Source organism: Chrysemys picta, chromosome 1, assembly GCF_011386835.1.
Source record: "Chrysemys picta bellii isolate R12L10 chromosome 1, ASM1138683v2, whole genome shotgun sequence".
NCBI classification, from domain to species: domain Eukaryota; kingdom Metazoa; phylum Chordata; order Testudines; family Emydidae; genus Chrysemys; species Chrysemys picta.
In genome coordinates, this window is record NC_088791.1 from 187,719,516 (window position 1) to 187,742,949 (window position 23,434).

Genomic DNA, 23,434 nt, shown 5'->3' on the forward strand with positions numbered 1-23,434 from the left:
TTGTAAAAAAGTCCACCCTAACCCCTATGAAGAAGACACAGCTTATAGGGGTATATTTGGACTCACTGACATCCAGAATCTACCTTCCCTTAGACAGATTTGTAATCTTGCCAGGTCTGATATGGGCAGTTCAGGGGAACCCTTGAACCACAATGAGGAACTGTTTTCAGCTCCTGGGACACACGGAAGCTTGCACTTTAGTGACCATTCATGCAAGGCTACATCTCCCCTGCTTCCAGGGCTGGCTCAGAATGACCTACTCTCCAGTCACAGTCACGTTGGACAAACAAGTGACGATGCCTCTACAAGTGAGGAACTCTTTAGATGGGTGGAAGGATCAGCTCAGTGTCTGTGCAGTCATTCCTTTCTGTTGCTCAGCCCCATCAGGGACTTTAACAGATGCATTACTTTTGGGATAGGGAGCCACCTCAGTACCCTCACTCCTTAGGACAGATGGACAACTCAAGAAACCAGACTCCACATCAATCTGTTGGATCTGCGGCTGTCAGGAATGCTTGCCTTCATTTCCTTCTCCTCATCAGGGGCAAATCAATCAAGGTCATGACAGCCAATGTATCCTGCATGTTCTATATCAACAAGCAGGGAGGAGCAAGATCCACCCCCTCCTTGTGTGCTGAAGCCATGAAACTATGCGATCAGTGCATAGCTCATCAGATATTCAGAATACCACAACCAATGTCCTCACCAGACACTTTTTACAGAATTACGAAGGGGAGCTAGACACCCAAGTTCTCTGTAGCATATTCCAAATTTGGGGACTGCCAGAGGTATCTCTCTTCACCACTTCCAGGAACAAAAAGTGTCCTCTTTTCTACTCAAGAGAGGGTCTGGGCCACCACTCCTTGGGAGATGCATTTCTTCTATCATGGAAGAAGGGTCTGGTCTATGTGTTTCCTCCAATGTCCCTGATACTAAGGTAATGAACAAGATCAGACAGGACAGAGCCAGAGTTATTTTTATATTGTTGTCCTGGCAGAGACAATTTTGGCATCCTTACATGCTTCACCTTCTACAGGTGTTACTGAAAGAAGTCAATCCAGATAACTTATTTGCGGAAATGGAAGAGATTCTTCCATTGGTGTTGTCATCAGTGCCACCTGCCACTTCCAGTCATCCTGAGTTATTTAAGAAATCTTGAGTTATCAAGGGTCATTTGACTGCAATATCAGCCTTTCATCCTTTTGGTTGAAGGATTCTTCATGCTTGCTCATCTGATATTGTCTAGGTTTATTAAGGGCTTGGGGAATCTCTAGCCACATATTAGAAACCCTACCCTAACCTCAACCTGGTACTCAATTACCTTATGACACTGCCATTCAAACCAACGGCAACCTATTTTCTGTTGCATTTATTTATGAAGACAGGCTTTTTAGTAGCCATCATTTCAGCCAGTAGGATCGAGGAGATTGGAGCCTTGATGGCAGATCCCCTCACCCTTTTACAGCATTCTTTAAGGCCAAAGTCTCTTTACATCTATACCCCAAATTCTTACCTAAGGTTCTAGCATATTTCCATCTTAATCAATCCATTACTTGACCAGTGTTTTTTCCCCCCAAAGCCACATAGTATTCTACAGGAGTCCTTTTTTCATACACTGAATGTTAGAAGGGCATTGGCCTTCTACTTAAATAAGGCCAAGCAATTTAGGATGTCATCTAGGCTCTTCATTTCCTTTGTGGATAGATCCACAAGGTCCTCGATCTCTACTCAGAGACTATTGAGATTGATATCTGGATGTAGTATAATTTGTTATGATGATACAGGTGTTCATCCCCAGCCCCAAAGGGTGATAGCACATTGAGTCGGATTGCAGGCAACATCTACAGCATTACTCAGAAATGTACCAGTATCTAAAATGTGTCGAGGCACTACATGGGCTTCAATGCAGATGTTTTTGAAGCATTAGGCCCTGAGCTATGCTGTCAGATCCAACACAGCACTTGGTTCTGCAATACTATCTTCTGGACACTTTTCCAAAGCTCCCTCCTCCATCTGGGGATACTGCTCAGAAGTCATCTGAAGTGAAGCACCCATAGGGACATTGCCCAAAGAAGAAGAAAAAGAGATTACTCAGTTTGTGCAGTAACTGTGGTTCTTTGAGATGTGTGGCCCTGTGAATCACTGCCTGCCATATTTCTCCTTTGCTTTGGACTGTTCCTTAGGGGACAGTTGGGCAGAGAAGGAACTGAAGGCGGTTTGCCTGTGCACCCCTATGTAGCCTCAGTATTTGGCATGAGGAGGTGCAGGGCACATGCACAGGCCAAATGGGCTCAGGAAGAGCATGTGCATCTTACATCAAGCACCCATACGGGAACACATCTAAAAGTGAGTAACCTCTTCTTTTTTCATCAAACTCAATTGTTTTCCAGCCAGCCCCACTTGCCAGTACACCAATGAAGCTTCCACTGGAGTTAATACATCAGTCCCTTTTCCCCTGGATGCATTTATTGTTTGAACACAAACACAGTTCAACCTCAGTCAGAAGAGGTAAACCAAGTTCTGTCACCAGGCTCCTCATAAGGCCTCTGACGCTGCAGCCTATACAGCAGATATTCTTAGCCAGATCTTTCACCTTGCTGGTATGGTGAGCCCCCTTGGTGATCCCTTCTCCGTGGTCTCTAGCAATAGCCTCCCCACTCCTTGCAGTTCTTCCTCTTCCCTCCAGCTGACCTATTTGCTGGTTTGTTTGTTTTTGAGGACCAGGTGATCTTCAACCTATTACCTCATCCCTGGCCTCACAGTATCAGATGAGAGGTGGCCAACTAATTATAGGTGTGACTGGGCCCAATTCCCCCTAAAGAACCAAATCACCCTGCCATAGTGGTCCATACCCTATTACTGCTATTTTGAAATTCTAGGTGGTTTAAAAAAAAAATCCAATTGAGAAAGTCCAGACACTTGTGGAATTATCACGGTATGAATATATGCCTGCCTTACAGATCATCTTTCCTCTTCTCTGACAGCAATTGAAACACTGGAGGCACTCAAGCTAAAATTCCTCAGGCTTAAACCTAATTAAACTAGAGGCATAGATTGTTCTATCAATAGGCCTCAACTGTGGAACATGACACTCTCTTTTTGGTTTGATAAAACCCCGAATGTGCTCATCTTCCAGAACAATCAAAAAGTTTACAGTCCATATTTTTAAAGGTATTTAGGCTTTAAAGAAGCAGATCGGTGCCTAGTGGAAAAACAACTCAGTGAAATCAATGGGAGGTAAGCACCAAGTGATCATTTGCACCTTTAGGTACTTATATATTTGTGCAGGATTTAAATTGCAAAGGGTGGAGTTGATGGGAGGGTAAGACATAGGTTTCATTTTTGGTGAGTTTTTTAATAGGGTATTTTGTATGTAGATGTGTGTATTGGGGGGGGATTATGAAAAGTTTTTTTATTTTTACATGAGCCTGAAGCTTCAGATACACATTTTAGATACATTTAAATAAAGAAATTAGACCTGTGGTTTAAAAATGTGGGGTATGCAGTACTATTATCCACTGAAAAAGCCTCGTCTTTTAGAATGTCAACAAAATGTAATCTACAGAATCAGCCCTGACTATGGGCTGGTGTTATCTGGGGAAACTAAAAGTACATGGCAGACGTTTAAACACCACAGTGCTATAAATGTTTCTGCATTGGATAATTGAAATTAGAGAATTATTGCATATTTTAATTGGCAGGATCTTGTTAAAAATAAACCCTGACTCTGGATTAGCCTTCTTAAGGTTGAAAACCTCATTGTACCTTCAAGATCTTGGCACATGCTTTTCTGCTATCTTTAATGGTTCTGTCTGAAGATAATTAAATTATCCTGTTTCTTCAGGATTATTTCTAGATCACATAGAGTGAGGCAAGTATTTTTCCTTGTAGATTATTTAATTTGAAATAAGGAAGACAATGTATCTGAATTCTTCATGAAGAAAGAAGACAGAGCCAGATTCTTTCACCTTTGCACATAATAGGGAGTACCTCATAGTGCAAATGCTTCCTTTAAATCAATTTGGGGTTGGGAGAGGGGATTTTCAAGTGACTTAGAATCACAAGTCACAGGCACATAAGTCACTTAGATGCTTTTAAAAATCCTACCCCTGATGAGTAAGATTTGGCAGCCTCTAGCCCTAGGGATTCATGCTGCAACATTCTGCATCTGAACTGAAAACATAGGATGTCAGCTGCCCCTGTAGCAGGTGAGGCCTCCTCTATGTTTATAGGAACAGTAGACAGAAAACAGAATGAGATCATCTCATTCCACTTATTCTGCGGTGTACTTAGCTATGTAACACGTGTTTCTCCATGTGTACTGTATTAGCACAGTGACGTAATGTACCAGCGATGGTGTTATTACACAGCACAATTCTGGATTAAGGATTTAGTAAGATTTCTTTTAAAAAAATACAACATTTTTATTTATTAAAAAAACAGTGGAGACTAATATTCCTTTAATTCTTATAGTCTGTTGCAGAACATATTTAATATTATTTTTGCAACAGTTTGTGAAGACATGTGCCAGCCCACTGGGAGGCAATTTGAACAGTTAGCAGGTGGTTCTACTTTCAACCAAACTGTAGCATGGTTTACTTGCTACCCATTCTATAGTACCGGCCATGAAGCAGAAAATGTGTGAGTGGTTTTCACTATATAGACACTCTCAAATATACGTATCAATTGCCTTTCTAACTAAATGTTGCCACAGCTTTCACAGTATTTTTCAGGTATCCCCTGTGCTAAATATAGGGGGCTTAAGGGGGCTCATGTCAAAACTACAATCCTGTTTGCAGTTTGACCCAAAATGTTTGTGTTTTGTTTATTATTTATTTATTTTAGAACTGCCAGGAAACCAAAAATTCCAGTAGTCACCCAGACCTACATAGGACTGGAAGGTACTTCCTCAGTCATCGAGTCCACAGTTCCCTTCTATCCCAGGCAAACTTGTCCTATAATTCCAGTCATAAAGGTATCAGCCATCATTCTACTCCTCAGCCAGGGCAAGTCAACAGGGGAGAGTAAATAACCCGTATTCTTTCTGAGTATCAGGAGAGACTGAGCAGAAAAACAGCCAATTAAACTAAAGAGTATCTACAGAAAGTGAAGTGGGCAAGTAAATCAATTATTTTCCCCCACAGTTGTTTTACATAACTGTTTTACTTTGTACAGATTTGGGGAAAAGAAAGATAGTTCTAGGAAACGGGACTATTTCTTGTTTGTTTTTGGTTAAAACCACGATGGATGTGGCTTTTTTGTTAGTTTGGCCTGCCAAAAGTAGCTTTAAACTTTAAAACAAAACCATTTGCCAGAACAGAAACTAAAAGAACAAAAAGGAAGCACTCCCAACGAGAAGACAAATCATGCTGGATTACTATTTTAACAATTACACATACAGAATTTAAGAATTCTAAATACAAATAACTCCAGTTGTTGTTTACACAAAGCTTACAATACCAAATAGCACTTATTTTCTCATTAAAGTTTTCCTTTGATGAACTATTAAAAGCTTCATGAAATAAATTAATGCCCCCCCAAGAAAATGACAACCCACTCTACATATTGAAACTAATTGATGGAAAGAATAATTGAGTTTTTTTTAAATATAAACCCTGACCACATTCTAACAACTGAGAAATAGTGATAGATATTTGGTCACAAACTTAATATTAATATAAATATTATTACTCTGATCACCTCTATGGTACACTTTTATTACTCCTTTTCACACATGCTGCATGAGACTGTCAAAACAAGAGTAACTTAACTGGATAGGAAACAAAGTAGTGCAATATTACCAGTTTGATACTAATAGCACATCTGACACCCTTTCTTTATAATATTACATAACAGTATAAAAACATTGTGGTTCAATGGATGGAAAGAAGAAATACACCACTGTTAACAGAAAGCATTGTTTCCTTCTTGGCTTCCTCCCATCTTAACATATGTGAATCAAATAGAATGTGATACAGCTACGCATATCAAGATATAAAGAACCAATACCTTTTAGACTCTAAGGTTTTTGGGAATTGTACTGTATCTAGCACAATGGGATTCCACTCAATAACTGTAGCTGAAAAGTGCTACTGCAATGCAAATAAATAATAATAAAGCCTCTGATTTTGTATTTGCTATGTCTTTAATCTACTATGCAGTATCCAAGTGGTGATTTTAAATGTATTCATCTGTACAGATATATGCATAAATATCTATTCTATGCTGCAGCATGTATATTCAGCATTAGTCTTTCATTAGCATATGTGCTGTGTATTTACAGTAGTGTCTGACATTACTAAAGTGGCTGCAGACTAACCACATGAAAGGTACCTCAGCAATGAAAAATGCATGATCTTTGTTTATTTTAACTTTCAAAATAGGAATGAACATGGATTATGATTTAAAAGACATCTTTGTTCAACAAGATGAAGCAAGTTTCAAAACCTAGATAAAAAAGTTAATGTCCACCATGAAAATGTCATCTCCAAGCACCAGGATATAATGAGGTAATTAACAATGTATGACAAATAAAGTTTCATGTGATTAACAAATAATGAGGATTGCTATTTAGCACTTATTTATATGGGGCTAGAATACCAGCTGAGGGCAAAACTTAAGACTTCTCAGAAACCAGTAAAGCATGGCAAATCATTAGTGTGAATTATCCCTTTCTTAATCCTTTAACCTTTTTTTCTTTGGAATTTAATATTATTAGTTCCCACAGAAAACACTATTTTGTTACCCCTTTAACTAGCCTGTAAATAGGAAGGAGAGGGAGAGAGGGGAATTAAACATCAATTAATAGCTAGAGAGAGAACTTTAACCTTTGAAAACCACAGTCCCACAACTAAGTGAGATTTAATTGATAGTCATTGTTATGTTTTCATGTCATGCAGCTTGAATGGCTTCATCAGACACTATAAAGATATTTGCTTTGGAAGACCATACCCAGGGACCACACATTAAAAAAGAATGTCACAATCAAGTACTTGTGAAAACTGTAATGCAATTAAGAGAAAAGAGACTGCACAATCACTGCTTAAAGCATTAAGTCTGTGGAATGTCTGAACACTTGAATATGACAAAATAAGCAGAAGACAAGACCAAGTTTTTTTAATAAATGAAGGGTTTAATCCTAAAAGGCATTTTTCAGAATCAGGCCTTCTATCGTTAGGCATTATCAGTCTTCCGTTACAAGTTAAGTGATGTCAGTAACATTTTGTTCTGCCAGGTGACGGTGCTATTGTGTAATACCAGTACTGTAAATGATCTTGTATAAAAGCTGTTGTTGTAACTTGTTTGCCGATACTTCTCCCTTTATTGTTTCATTCATTAATAAGCAAGGGAATTGTATTTTGATGTTGTTGTCCTTTTTTAGTCAAAGTTCAGGGCCTTGGGAATGTTCCAGTTGGGGGCAGAAATTGGTGATGGTGTCTGGTAATTTCTTTGATGCAGTCTTATTTACAGCAAACGTACAAGGCCTTGCTTATCCGAATGCACAAGAAATCAGAAACAAAGAATAGTTTTAGTTTACAGCCCCAAGTCTCTTCAGCCAACACCAGACCCAACAAAATAATCTCTCTAATTTTGCTTTCTTGCTTTTTGCCTCTGTTCTCCCTTCCCTTACATACACTTTTAGCCAAAACAATTTTCAGCAAAAGTCTTTCCTCCCACCCAGTCTAAAATTCCTGGGCAGATTCACATAATCCTTTAGTAGTAGGTGGGGGGTTGTGATCAATTTATCCTTTGAGATATGCTGACTGAAGAGTGTTGGAGTCCCACCAACGTCATCTGAGTTTTTTTAAATTCCACCCATAACAACTTTTCACCCAACACCTCCCACCTCAAACTCAGTTCAGCATGGTCCAACCTAATAAGCTATGCAAAAGAGAAAGACAATAAATATTTTAACAAATTACAAAAGATACAAGCTTAACTGTTTACATATATACAGACTCTCTGTCAGGATATTTTCACATTACCAACACACAAGAGTTTTATTTGCACCCAAATCCCTTTGGGGCTTTTCTCTCCTGGCGTTTCCTTTCAGTGTGCTCCTGAGGTTTGTCTATTGTTTCTGTGCAACTTGCTGGCTCTGACAGTCCCCACCCATAGCTACATTCTCAGTTTGTGGAGAGAAGGGGCATCCAATATCTTCTGAAATGGTCCTTATGGTTTAGTCCTGGGACTCAATTGTAGTCTGTGCCCCATTTCATTTATTCAGGTCCATACTGTATAGGGTGCTTCCCAAAGTTTATCCATTTTAGGGCTCCTACCTTTTCTTTTTGTGAGGATTTTGGAACCAGTCCAGGACCTCTTTTTTAAAGGTTTCCTTCCATGGCCTAACATCTTTTCATTGACCTTTTCATTGTATATGGCCTTCATATGGCCTTTTCATTTTATCAAAAACTATCTTCAAGTTTTCCCTAGTGAAGGTGTGAGTTTCTTCCGTTTGGGATTGTGGGGCTTCTGCATAGTCCAAATAGTTCAAATTGTTCAAATCCTTTTGTTCTTCCTCTGGAACTGCATACAAGAGGTTTGCAGGGGTCCTTAGCTTATGCCCAAACATGAAGTGAGCTGGAATACACTTTGTACTTTAACTGGCTACTGTTCTATAAACCATCAAAAGAAATGAGATATGTTGGTCCCCAATATGTTGTGCTGTTATACAAAGGGAGTCAGCTGAACCCCCAAAGTCCTATTGAACTTTTCCACCATGCTATTGGATTGTGGGTGTGCGGAGGTGGTACAAATTTTGTGGATTCCTGGAAGCTCACAAATGTGTTCAAACACTTTGGCTTCAAAGTTACTTTCTTGCTTTTTGTGTAAACTCACTCGGGACCCCAGATGTGGTGAATGATCTCAGTTCATTCACTAGGACCTCTGCTACTCTCACAGCCTCTACATTTCATATTGGATAGTCTCAGGCCATTTTGTAAAGTAGCCCATAGCAACCAGCAAATATGGATTGCCAGCCTCTATCTCAGGACATAAATGACAAATGTGCTCCATTGGTGTGCCCACAAGAAAGTGCTGCAAAGGGCTGTCCCAGTTTTAGGGGGACCATTCTTTGCAATGCAAACATCACATTTTCTGCACCAGTTTTCTACATCCTACCTCCATTTTACCCACTACACATTCTCTGTTAGCTTTTTGCAATCCCAGAATCTCCAGTAGTTTTAAGACCATGACATAACCTCAGAACCTCCTTTTTTCAATATATCTGGTACAGCTAGCTGATACCTGTACCCATCAACTGCTGGTTTCTCCCATCTTCTATACAAAATATTTCATCTTTAAACTGCAAGATTTCCCAGTGTGGTATTGTGAGGAGACACTATATTCCAGGGTGGCCATGGTTAATTTTCCAATCACACATTATCCTGATTACTCTCATTAGGCAGTTTTTAGTTGGTCTGGAGACCACTCCTGCAACCCTATCTACATTGTTCCAGTGGATGATGCAGGAATGTGGGCACTTTTGTGAATTAGAGGAAGAGAGGCACACCCATCCTCATGAGCAACTGACTCCTTGCCTACAGCAGTGTTTGCAATTAGCCTCCCAACAAGGTATCAGCATTACCATGCTTATGGCTGGGCCTGGATGTAATTGTGAAATCAGAGCACTGCAGTTTCTCCTACCTGAGGCTGTCCCTCAGGATTCCTGCCTGTAAAGAGCCATTGCAAGGAAACATGGTCTGTCCTGGCCATAAAACTTCCTCCCACACAAATAGTGATGAAAATGTTTATAGATTCAACCACTGCTAGGATTTCCTTTTGGGTGGTGCAATAATTTCTCTCATTTTACTATTAAAAACTTAACGACCTCAAGTCACTTGTGTTCTCATTTCACTCAAACCATAAGCACAAGCGTTTGTGTCAAATATGAAAGCAGCTATGACGGGGGCAGTCCCAAGAGCCTTTTTCAGCTCTGACAATGCTACATCACACTCTGCTGACCACTGAAATGTTTTCCCCTTTCTCACACGAACTATGTTCTGCTTTTGTGATATTGGCAAACCTGCAAATGAACCTTCTTCAATAGAAGCTGAGCACCTCTATGACTGTTTGGGGATGGCCAGTTCTGCACAGCCTCCATTTTCTCAGTCAGTGGAAACCCTTTTTGTATACTTCCCTCTTATTTCCCCGCTGTTTCTCCCTGTTGTGTTATGAAAGCAGCTAGCCACCAGAGCAATGGTACTAGAGCAGGGGTCGGCAACATTTGACACGCGGCCCATCAGGGTAATCTGCTGGTGGGCATGAGACATTTTGTTTACGTTTACCATCCACAAGCACGGTCCCCCGCAGCTCCCATTGGCCGGGAACGGCGGCCTGCGGTCGGTCAACATACACAAAATGTCTCGCGGCTCGCCAGCGGATTACCCTGATGGTAGGTTGCGTGCTGAAGGTTGCCGACCACTGGATTGGGGAACAGGATGAGAGACAACTGATAGCTGCTACTCAGTAACAATGAGAGCCACTTCTACAGCAAGAGGGGAAAACTGGAAGAAAGTTGTTTTTCAATTATACCCAAACCAGTTCTTTACTCTGGATAAGCAGCAGAGTAGCCAGGAAAGAGTCTACTTTCATCTTCTGCCTCATTTTATGGGTTGTGCCCTTCCATCTGCCAGCCAATCCCAGAATTTAATGAAGGCCCCAAAGTAAACTAATAGAAGTCTTTAAATGGGAAGAGCCTGCCCTGGGCCCATAGGAACCATGATGTTGCCTGGTGTGGGATCAATTTCCTCCCCACAGCCATAATCCACATTGCATAGCCAGCACCTCTTAGAATCCAGGATATGAGAGAACTTTTTAATCGTTGTTTTCAGACGTGGTCCCTCCAAGATTGTAGACAGGGAAGAGAATGAGAGACACTAGAGAGCTACGCCATAAATGACAAAATATTTTCCATTATTTCAAATATTTTGGATATTTTCATTAACCGAGCTACATAAGCCTTTCACTGTAATTTATGCATAATTTATGCTTCGCAAAAGTTCACTTATTCATTGTAGGAGATTAGCTTTGATAGAATGAAAATCATGCCAGAGACAAGCTGATATAGTTTCCCTGGAAACATTCATATTTGAACCTTTTTGTTGTTGTTGTGATAGCATATTCTAGTATTTAGCTCAGGGAGGAACACATCTCTACAATAATTAAGTAAAAATACAAACCCAGCCAGTTTAGAGAAGTTTGGTTTCTTCCAGACATCGTAAGTACACTGTTTACATTTAGTCTTTTTATAGACATTGCATGATTACAAACCCAGTTCCCTTTGAGATTTGTGTTCTTATATGACTGAGGTTTATAATTCAACTAAATATTGTCTACAAGAACTGTTATGCACAAACTGTAATAAAAAAAAAGCCAATAAGCATTGTTGAGCACTGTTTCCTATCAAGCTGAAAGATACCGCTGATTTTGAAAACTGAATCAAGACTGACAAAACCCAACTCCTTCACTATAAATCACAAACATTTCTGAGTGAAAGACTGAATAAGGCATAAAAAAATTACAGAATGCATGTAAAGTATCATCACCAACAAATATTGTATAGCATACATAGCTTTATAGAGATGTCGAAGTCCTGATCCAGCTCCCACTTGTAGTCAATGGAAAGACAGTGGGAGAAAGATTATGGCCCAGGTTAGCCGGTAAATAATGGACATCATTTAATGGAAATTGTTCCAATCTAAGCCAAATTATGTATTATAATAGACAAGATTTCAGGACAAAAAATGACCCCCTTCTGCTCTCTGGAGTGTGTGCCCCTGTCCCAGCTCTACCCACATCTAAGGGATCCCAGGACACAACAGGTTTCCTCTGCAAAATATGTCTCTGCCAAACATTTACCAGCCCTGGTTGTGATTAGAGCTGAGTTAATAATTTATTTTTCAGTTCTGTGGCTAACTGAAAAATACGAGAAAAAAAATTGTTTTGGGTCAGCCCAACATGGAAATTTCTGACTAAAATGAAAAACTGAAAAAACCTGTTTCAGGTTGATTGAAACATTTTATTTTACCCACATTTTTGTTTGTTTGGGGTTTCTTATTTGTATTTTCCCGTTTTTGTTTTATTTTGTTTTTGTTTTGTTTTAGCCTTTTAACAAAATAAATCTAGCTAAATTTCTAGTCAAAACCTCTTTCTGAAATGAAGTTGTAATATTTCATTTTGAAAACATCAAAATGAATTTGTTTTTTGGTTTTTGTTTTTGTTTTTTGGATGAAACTATTCCCTAAATTCACAAATAGTTTCATTCAATCCAAAACTGCATTTTTTCCACAAAAACTATTCATCCAAAAAAAATGTCACCCAGCTCTGTGTGATGATAAATGTAGGAGGTGATGGTGAATCGTTCCATAGGTCTCCCTATTCCATTCCATTCATCATAATGAGCCCAGGGATATGAGCAATCATCTCATTAGCAGTAGCCAAGTTTCTCAAAAATAGGAACCTAAGTAGGTTTTATGTAGCTAAATGAGTTTGTTTTGTATTTTTACATAAATGGGATTCTGAGCACCTCTGAAAGCCTGTGATGTGATGAACTGAACGGGAATTCAAAATATGAACACTTCCTACCTTCAAGTGCTTTGGAAAGCAAAATGCTGATCTGAATTTTACATCTCAACTACTGTAAAAACTCTTTCTGCCTCTCCCCTGCCCGCTTTTTTTCACATTCTCCTTTTAGTTACTTTGATGGTCTATCAGGGAACAGCGTTATACGTAGTTAAAGCAGGGGAATAGGATTCAGATGAGCTGAGTTTTGTTATCTCTGCCATTCACTTACTGTATTTTGTTGGACAAGATAGTTAACCTCTGTGCCTTGGTTTTTCCCACCTGTAAAGTAAGTACAATAATAAGAAAGCTGTGCAAACTTCATCTGAAACTTAGGCTTTGTCTACACTACAGGGGAAATTTGATCTATGCTACGCAATTTGAGTTACGTGAATAGTGTAACTAAAATCGATGTAGATTAGATCTACTTACCGTGGGGTCCACACTACATGATGTTGATGGGAGACACTCTGCCTTCGACTCTCCTTACTCTTCTCGATCAGGTGGAGTATGGGAGTCGATGGGAGAGCGATCTGCAGTCGATTTAACGGTCTTCATGAGACCCGCTAAATCGACCGCTGATGCATTGATCGCCACTCGTCAATCCTCCAGTAAGTGTAGACACGCCCTTAGAATTTGAAAAGAGCTTTGCTTTAAGTTAAATCTGTTTCAGTCAACCAGCCATGGTTTGCATCAATGACTCATCCTCAGCCAAGATGTTTTGTTGTATCTAGATATATCAGAGCTTTATCAGATTGCTGTTCGTAATGTAATTTATATCATTGTTACGGTAGACCAGGTCATATGATGGAGCCTACATGGTATTGCTTTGGTGTCCCCATATGGGCTATCAAACTGGTCAATCAAGGTCAGCAGAAGGCATTTTCATTTGTTTTGTCAGAGAGAAAGCGGCTACAGTTGAGTTGAGCTTTCTGATTCAGTTAGAACAATCAGATCAGAAAGAAACACAATTTTACTTAGGTTTCAGAGTAGCAGCCGTGTTAGTCTGTATCCGCAAAAAGAACGGGAGTACTTGTGGCACCTTAGAGACTAACAAATTTATTAGAGCATAAGCTTTCGTGGACTACAGCCCACTTCTTCGGATGCATACAGAGTGGAATATATATCTCCTCAATATTTATTCCACTCTGTATGCATCCGAAGAAGTGGGCTGTAGTCCGCGAAAGCTTATGCTCTAATAAATTTGTTAGTCTCTAAGGTGCCACAAGTACTCCTGTAATTTTACTTAGCCCCTCCATCTGTCTTCTCTCTTTGTACAGTACACTATTTTCTCTAATACACATGGCTATTAAGAACTAATCTATTATTTTAGATCTTGGCTCATACACCTAATTGTATACCAGTTTTGGAAGAGGAAATTTGTTTCCTTGAGATGATAATTCTCTTGTACATCAGAAATGAGACCTAGTTTGTGTGAGTTCCTGGAAGAAGCTTATATTCTCCTGTAATTCACCCAGTTATTAGGGATTGTTTTATTATTTTGTGCAGAGACTCATAATAATTATAATCCAATTTCACATGGGGAAATTTCTCTGAGATAAGAGTTCTGTTGTTGCCTAAAATGATTTATGCCCATTTATGATGCTGGACAACCAGTGAATCATACTTACTATGTCCCTCATTTGGAATTATGTCTCTCATTTTAGTCCCAGAGTTACTCACATTCCACATTAATATGATGTCCCCTCACTTTGATTGTTGGGAATAATTTACATCAGAAGTAAATAATCATTTACACTTATAGAATGTATCCCAGGGAAAGTCTAGTTTCCTAAATGAATAATTCTGTGTCCCTTATTTTGGACCAATTTCACAAAAAGTATTTATGTCCTAAAGATGCAGACAGACACTGAGTGGGATTTATAAATGTGCCTAAGTACATTGTTGTTGTAGCTATGTTGGTCCCAAGATATGAGAGAGACCTGGGGGGTGGATGTAAAATCTTTTATTGGACCAACTTTTGTTGGTGAAGGAGACAAGCTTCTGCATGCCACAGATCCAATAAAAGATATTTTCTCATCCACCTTGTCCCCTTAATTACACTGACTTTCAAGGAGCGTTAGCTCCTAACCTGTTTAGGCACATTTGTAAATCTCACTAGATCCTTATCTACATTTTTCGACACCTGGCTCTATCACACATTTATGTCTGGGTAGGTTGATAATTACACAGTAAACTAGTGAGGATCTGTGCAAATGGGCATCAATCAATTGCACCTGAAGCTTGCATAAGGGGACTGCAATATGATTCAGCCATGGGAAAACAGTGTGTTTTTTAAAAAAAAACCACTCTTTTTCAGCTTCAAGGCCTGCCCCTCTATTTGAACTGGTTCTCTCACAAAAGTTCACAAACCTGTTTTGAACCAAGATTGAAAGGGTTTCCATAGCTGAAAATGTATGCTCCTTTTTAAAGCGCTTTGAGCTTCCCACATGAAAGACAATGTGGAAGTGCAAGGTATTATTATTATTAGGTTCAACTTAGTAGTTTCAACTTTTGATTATGATTCAGATCTTTTTTCCCTAAATATTGGAATTTCTGTTTCTTGGGAAATTCTATTTTCTTACTAGCTCTGCTAAGAAGGAATTTTTAAAAGGCTAAAGCAGATTATAAAAGCAAAATCCAGACCAATCAGAACTTTGTGACTGTCCCCATAATTTAGAGAGACAAGGTGGGTGACATAATATCTTGTCTTGGACCAACTGCTGTTGGTGAAAGAGACAAATTTGTGAGCTCAAAAGCTCAGAGGCTTGTCTCTTTCCCCAATAACAGATGGTCCAAGACAAGATATTACGTCACCCACATTATTTCTGTAATATCTTGGGACCAACACGGCTACAATAATACTGCAAACAACCATTATATTCCACACATTTTGTTTAAAAGGGATTAAGGTTTAAACCACAGTGCAAACCCTTAAAAGCAAGGAAATATCAATTTATGGGATACCCCCTAACCATATCTAAAGATCAAACAACTTGTTTCCAATAACAGAGTCCACCTGTTCACAAGGAACTTTCTGTAGTTTTCAACAGATACACAGACACAACAATAATTACTGTCACAATATAACGCAAATATCTCAATTGCCACCTGAGCAAATATTCAGCCTTGATATAAGAGCAAAACTGATGACATTTCAAAAAAATTTGGGACAAAATCATGTTTGTGAACCCTCCCATATATTTGTCCACCCCGAGCTGACATAACACACCATGCACTTACCTGAGAACAGGTTTGTGCAGAAAGTATCCAATTGTCATTAACCCCATTTGAGCTGAGTCAAACACAACACACACACACACACAGACTCAAGTGTAAACCATAATCCTCACCCCCATTTGACAAATAATTTAACTAATAGTTTGCAGAGTCATCATGGCAGACCTTGGATTTTGATGTATATCCCAGGTCCCTAATTTAGCAGACCCAAGTCTCATCCAATTACCTTTCAATATAAATGAGGTTCTAAATACATGTGCTTGGGTAGCCTGTGTGAGACCTTTGCTTTAACCACTAGACCACAAACCTCTGTAAGACTCAGGGAAATAACCCACGAATTTAGATTCCCCCAAGATTCTATTGCTGTCTAGCAAATAATTGTATCACATCCCCCCTCTAGTAGCTGTTCCCCATAGGCTAGGGGTTGCTCAGATGATGAAGATTTGTATGGAGGAGCTGAACTTCTTAGGTTCAAATCCTGCTACCAACATATGTGGGGTATTATTAAGGTTACACATGATGAAATTTCTATTCTTCCTGTTTTCTTTGTTGAAAGAAACACAAGAAAACATTTCAAAGACTGGTTTTATTAAAAACCATTATAATCTGACTATTATGGGTCTCTCAAGCAACAGAACACAGGTTCCACATTGCAGTCATTTATCACTAAGTTTTGCTTGCTTGTATTAGTGTTAGAGTTTCAGAGCCTAAAGCTTTAGGGAAACAGTAGTCATGTTCTCGGAAGGGAATATGTGGCTTCAGTTCCTTTGGAAACTATGGAAGGCTGCAGGTATATTTACTAAGGGCATCCTCACTTTCACATGACAAGACTAGTGAAATGGCAGCTAGCTTAACTAAGGGAAGACTATCGCTCGAGTCTCATTGAAAACAATAGCCATCTTCAGTATGGGCATTTATAGTATCTAGGAAATAGTAGTGGCCATCTTTACTGAAAACATGAGTAGCTTAAATCATATGGAGTAGCATCAGTCCCTTTGTAAATATGGGCAATGACAGTCATTTTGTTTAAGGGAAAATTGTGAACATAATGGAGAAGCTAGGGGGAAATCATAACTGCTTAATCACAACATAATTTCTTCAAGTGTTACATTAATCTCTTGCCTCCATAAAATTAAAACTCATTTTAAAGGGTGAAAAACAACAAGCATGAGATGCAGAAAACTTAAAGGTCCTATTTTTCATTAATTTAACTCAAATTAGGGAAGGGATTCACTTGGGAGAAAATTAGAGAAGTCAATCTTTATTCACTGATTACATGCCGTGAATTTGCAGAATGTGCACTTTATTCTTGATGCAAAACAGGAAAGTTGATCTCTTCCTTAAATGAAAATCTGAACCCAGTATCTATAATAATGGACCAAACCAAGAGCTGGGCTCTCGATCCAAATGTCATAGTTCAAATTCATTCCTAGTCAAAAGGGTCAGATTCTTCCATCCCAAGGATCCAAAAGCTGCCTCAGTATAAACTGAAAACAAATATGGATTCATACCTTCTTGCACAGGCAGGAAAATTAAGTTCTTCTAAGGACGACTTATATTGCAGCAGTATTTTTATTGCATGCGCAGCATTTTAATAAGTTGTAAGTTTAGATGGCATTGCATATACTATATTTTTAAAATAAGCTCATGCAAATAGGGCAATTTTTAATCTTCCTCATTTGCCTCAATTGTTTAAAAATATTAAGACAGATAAATGTACCAGGAAACAAAGAAAGAAGAAGAAGAAGAAAAAGCGGTTATAAAGTAGGTCATCCAAGGTACTATGTTTGCCCTGCAGCAATTTAAACTGTACCACGCCAGTACTTTTCAAAAAATCCTGATTGGCTGGAAATCATTCTACTTATCGATAGATGTTGTTGTTTTTTAAATTGCATTGTCTCTCTATTAAAAATAAAACAGATTGCTGTCTGATTTTCATCTGTATTGGGCAACCTTTTCATACAAGGAAACAATCTTTGCATTGTCATCATTTGCCATAGTCACCTGAAGCATGAAATTAAAAGTCAAATAGGATGTAAAGACATGCAGTTAACAATCAAAGTTCAAACTAACAATAAAATCCCCAGAGCTAGTAACAATCAAATGACTTGTTTCCCTGTTATTCTTACTGATGTTTTGCTTATTTCAGTATAAAGTATTCCTATTCAAAATGTGATCTCAAAACAACATAGGTGCCAACTCTGTGCATGCTCTGGGGCTCAAGCACCCATGGAAAAAAAAATTAGGGGTGCTCAGCACCCACCAGCCACAGCTGTTCGGCGACCTTGCCAATCCGCTGTTCAGCAGCTGGCGGGAGACACTTGGGAGAGAGCGGAGAGCAGCAAGTGGCAGGAGGGGGGCCTTGGGAGAGGGGGCAGAGCGGGGGCGCGAAGAAGTAGAGCAAGGGCAGGGCCTTGGGGAGGGGCAGAGTGGGGGCGGGAAGAGGCCGGGCGTGTTCTGTGCTTTTTCCTCTCTGTGTTCTCTCTCCCTTTCTATAGACCCATATTCCTGGGGGATAAAAATGTGTTAGCGTTAATGGAACTGGTTATAAATATTGGACATAATCCAGGGGATATTTTCAGCACAGGTTTAAAATAGTCATGCACCTTCCACACTAGCAGGACAAACCCAAATCCACGGATTGAAACAGGGTTGCAGAACTTGGTCCACCAGGTTTAAAACCAGTTCCATGGAAAATTAACGGTCTAGGAAGGCAAGCATTTTTCCGAGTATATTCAGCTAAGTTCTTGTTACTATAAAATCTTCTTATAAAACATGTAATTAAACAGTGATTAGTAAACTATGCTGTGCAAAGGAAACCTCTTTCCCCAACACCCATGTTCTCAGCACTACAAGGAGTGCTAGGAAAATTAACCCACTTCCATGCCAAGTTGGCACATGGGGCCCCAAATGCACATTGTCTACCACCTAAGGGACATAGCTAACCCTGCCAGCTGCAGTCTGCAGTACATGCCAGCCAGAACATGTATGCTGCTCCTTTGCAAAGGAGCAGCAGCTTTTACCACATTCCATTTACCACTAGACCACCCCAGAGAGAGAAGAGCTCATTATTCTTATTAACCTCCCTAGTTTCTCCTCTTAGCACTAACCGGGGTAGAATTTGGCCTGAAATATATTGGCTGTGTCACCAGGCACCAATTTAGTACAGAATTTAAGCAGATCCACAAAGGAACTTAGGGGTTACAATGCTCAGTGTTGCAATGCCTAACTTTTAGATGCTCAGGAAATCACTTGGACAACAATGGGGTCCACAAAGCCCAGGATCTCATTACAGTGCCTGGGGAGAGACAGCAGGCTCCCAAGAATGCAATCTACAAAAGCCAGCAAGCTAGGTGGCTTCCCTCCTAAGATAGCCAATGGGAGTCAGGAGGCTTAGGCATCTAAGGAGTTTCTTTTGAGAATGACTTAGGCCCCTGCCTCATTCCACACGAACAGTTGCCAGAGGTGGTGGTGGTGATGCCTCCTATGTTATAACCTTTAGCCCAGAGGTTAGAGCACTCACCCAGGATGTAAGAGGCCCCGGGTTTAATCTTCCACTCTGCCTGAGGGCGAGAAAGGATTTGAACAGGAGTCGCCCACACCTCTCAGGAGCCTACTCTAAAATTGGGCTAATGGATATTCTGAAGTGGGTCTCTCTCCATCTCACCCGTTGAAGCTGTTCCACTTTGGATAAATAATTGAAGAACCATTGGACCAAGAGAGCAACAGTGAGAATGACTCTATAACCCAATGGTTAGCACTCTTCTCAGAGTTAGGAGACCCCTGTTCAAATCCGTTTTCCTCCTCAGGCAGAGGGGGGAAATTGACCCCAGGGCTCACACATCCCAGGTGAGTGCGCTAACCACTGGGCTAAAAATTACAAGGTAGGCAAATCCTCCTCCAGCCAGATTTTGAATGGGGCCCACTCTGGTGTGATCAGACCTACTGTCTACTGGATCAGGCCGCATGGATGAGATAGGTGTCCCTCTGCCTATCTTCTCCTGTTTTGTGGATCACTCGGGGACTTAGGTGGGAGATAAGTGTCCAGATATCTGAAGTGAGACATCAGTATGAATGCTCAAAGGTAGAAATATAGATGCTTAAGTGGGTCTTGCCACAAAAATGTAGGTACCTAAACTCACTTGTCACTTACAGGGTTAGGTGGCAGCGGAGTGGGGTTTTTATGGATTGCAGTGGTGCATAAATCTGGGTTTTAGGCATTCAGGCCTTCCATTTGAGAGGGGCCCCAAACAGAATGGTATTACAACCTAGAGCACAAAGTCATGGCGCCAATCAGGTTTGAACCAGCTGCCCCTCTGCAGGTAGGACAGGTCAAGTGTGAGTGACACTGCAGCCTAGGGTGACCAGATGTCCCGATTTTATAGGGACAGTCCCGAGATTTGGGGCTTTTTCTTATATAGGCACCAATTATTCCCCACCCTCTGTCCCAATTTTTCACATTTGCCATCTGGCCACCCTACTGCAGCCCCATACCTGGTCATAACACCCAGAGTGGGGAGTTGGGCCCAGCCTGTGGGACAAGAGCCGCCACTATGAGGTAAGTGCAGGGCAAGTTCTCTCTCCAAAACCCTCGGGGCCTCACCTCAGTGGTAACTTTTTTGGAAGGGTGCCAGGCCCCAAAAAACCTCTGCCTAAGTCTCTTTGTGGATCCAAGCATAAGTGCTTTGCTGATGCAGGGCCTCAATAAGCAAATGCATTGCCCCAAATTTACCCATGATGTAACTCCATGGATTTTAGTGGTGTAACACACTGAGTAAATTTTGCAGACTTGGGGCCTAAACAGGACAAAGATTTCCTGCCAGGCATAAAACTATATCCTTAAAGAGTCTCTCAGAACCCTCTGCAGGACAGAGGCTGTAGTGTTTGTTCTATCAGTGGAATGATACTTAAGCATTGCTTCAGTTCCTGACACTTACACATAATTATAAGTTTTTCCTATTTAGTTTTTAAACCCTAGTACTGAATGTGTATTTTAGTAGAGTGATACCAAAGTGACTTTTTGCTCTTGACAATAGTTTCAAGTGAGAAACTTAAAGATTATTGACTGTATCTTCCTTCTTAACTTATATGGACCTTCCCATTTCTCAGTAAACTATTTGAAAAATAAACTAGGCCTTCATCTTACTTCCTGTACATACCAAATCATTTGATCTTGTTGCAACACCAAAGATTGCAATTGGAATTTGAGTGTTTGTTAGCATCATGAAAAGCTACTTGGCAGGTTTCCTTGAGGAAGCAACAACATGTCTATCCCAGTCTTTAGACAGAGTAGTAAGATATGAACATGAAAAAGCAGGAAGGGATAGACATTCAAGTAAACTATGTAATTCTCATTTGCCTTCCAAATGAATAGCTCAAGTTTTGGGACAACTCTCTCAAACAAGGCATGGATATAAGCTAAATGCATCAAGTTAAATTGCATTGTGAGATCTTCTATAGTCAATGTGTGTACAAATTAGATTTTAAATATCTCTTAAACCAATATTACAGATACCAATATTATTAGATAGACTTCCTGCGAATCCAGAGATTGCTACAAGAACAGGATCAAATCCTCTGTTGTGTACTTCAAACAATCAACTCTTCATTTCATCATCAGCAATCCACATACCTCCTTTGTATCTTGTCTTGTGTTATATATATACACACACACATAAACCACTAAATTAGGAATAATTTATGGAATTCTTCTGTGAAGTCAAAGAATATTTAAAAAGGATCCTGGTCCTGCAGTTGAAGCCAGGTGAGAATCCAACTGCAGGATCAGGGCTAAGATTAAGACTATTTATTCCATGGATGTAAAAGTTGTTACATTTCTGCTGTATTAATACAGAAATTTAGTTTAAATTATGGTATTTGTTGTTAATTTTTTTAAATGTTTATCTAAAAGAGAAGTGAAAAATGTGTTGGTCTCCCTTCTCAACTCTTAGTCATTCACTATTGCTCCTCCTAACACTTGGCCTTCAGGGGTTAAGATAGAGCCATCTCTATTTTACTTCAACAAGACTCATGTTCTTGATCTTTGTGTTAAATTCAGATTTTTGTCAATGAGGGTTACAGTAGCTGATCATAATTCCTTTTCTGGCCTTAAATTTATGAATCTATGAAAAAGAAATTTAGCATAGAGAGTGAGAATAGAATATCATTACCTGAAAATAGTTTCATGCAGAATAGTACACTAAATTGCTGCTAGATTATGTACCTGAACTTATTCAGTGAAAGTATTACAAGCAACTTCTATTACTCCTGACATATGATGGGTGATTAAAATATTTGGGTCACATCACCAATGACAAAATATTGTATTGTTAACATACTTTAAAATGTAGTATAAAATACATCATATAGTTTTACATCAAATGTTAGATATATGTTTAGGATTTGTCATGTGGATTCAAGTCATAGATATTGAACACATGGGAGTTTTAATTTAGTAAATAATGTATTTGTAAATAGATATTTAGTTGTGAGTTAGCCATGATAAAAACTTCTCTCTCTCTCTCTCTCTCTGTCTGCTGGAACTTGCTGATTTTTTCCATGTCATAGTATTACCATATTCTGATGTTTAACAGCTAAAGCAGACCAACACTGTTGATATATATCTCTCTACTTGGCCAAACATTTTCGATAAAATTGAATTAAACATATGCAAGATCTCTAATTTCTAATTCAAACCTTTTATGAACTAATCTCAAGGAAGTATGTAAATCCTCTTAGTCACTCCACAAGTATATTGTTTGAATATGATTTTTCAGTCTGGCATAAGAATTCCAAGTGGTTTTGCAGATGCCAGATTTCGGGTGCAATATGATAGTGACTTTGCAGAAAGCTCATTTTGCTGCCAGATGACTTAAAAGTGGAGCAACTTTTAAGTTGCTCCCTTTTAATGGGGTGAATGAGTTAATTGTTGTGTCTACCTTCTCTTCAGTAAGCTGTCGGAAAATTATGGTCTGTGAGAAAACAGCTTGATAGGCTTTGGATTTTTCTTACATTTATATGTGCTGAATTTCTGCTCAGAATTGGAAGAAATTAGTTTAAAGAGAGTTAAGTAAGAACAACTTGTAATTGGTTTTAACTACTTGCATGCCATGGCTTTTCATGGGAGATGGAGTAAAGTACCCCAGATTTGTGGGTCTATATAAATGATTGTGATGGGGTCCTGGGGTGCAGCCTGGGACTGTGGGACTGCTGTGCCCCCTTAACTCTCCAGGCTGGGCTGTCTCTCACAGTGCTTTGCTAGTGACAAACAGCAAACCCCTCCAGGCGCTGTGATCACTCTGCACAACAGCATGTGGAGCCACACACCCAGCTGTGGAATACCACTGAGGAATACCAAAAGAAACTACACCATCTGCTCAAGAAACTCCCAGCTACAGTACGGGAACAAATCTACATGGACACACCCCCAGAACCCCGACCAGGGGTATTTTATCTGCTACCCAAGATCCATAAACCCGGAAACCCTGGACGGCCTATCATCTCAGGCATTGGCACTCTGACAGCAGGATTATCTGGCTATTTGGACTCTCTCCTCAGACCCTATGCTACCAGCACTCCCAGCTATCTTCGAGACACCACCGACTTCCTGAGGAAACTACAATGCATTGATGTT

At 39.7% G+C, this 23,434-nt stretch overlaps 2 long non-coding RNA genes across 2 annotated transcripts in view; one reads left to right on the forward strand and one right to left on the reverse strand.

Annotated features, from left to right (window-relative positions):
- LOC122174231 (uncharacterized) overlaps positions 1-23,434 on the reverse strand; it is a 923,450-nt gene that overhangs the window by 425,553 nt on the left and 474,463 nt on the right. The gene's annotated exons all lie outside the window — the stretch shown is intronic.
- LOC112059895 (uncharacterized) lies at positions 2,924-7,301 on the forward strand. The gene is made up of 3 exons (XR_002889159.3): positions 2,924-3,237; positions 6,384-6,509; positions 6,900-7,301. It is a non-coding gene; the product is annotated as an uncharacterized LOC112059895 (long non-coding RNA).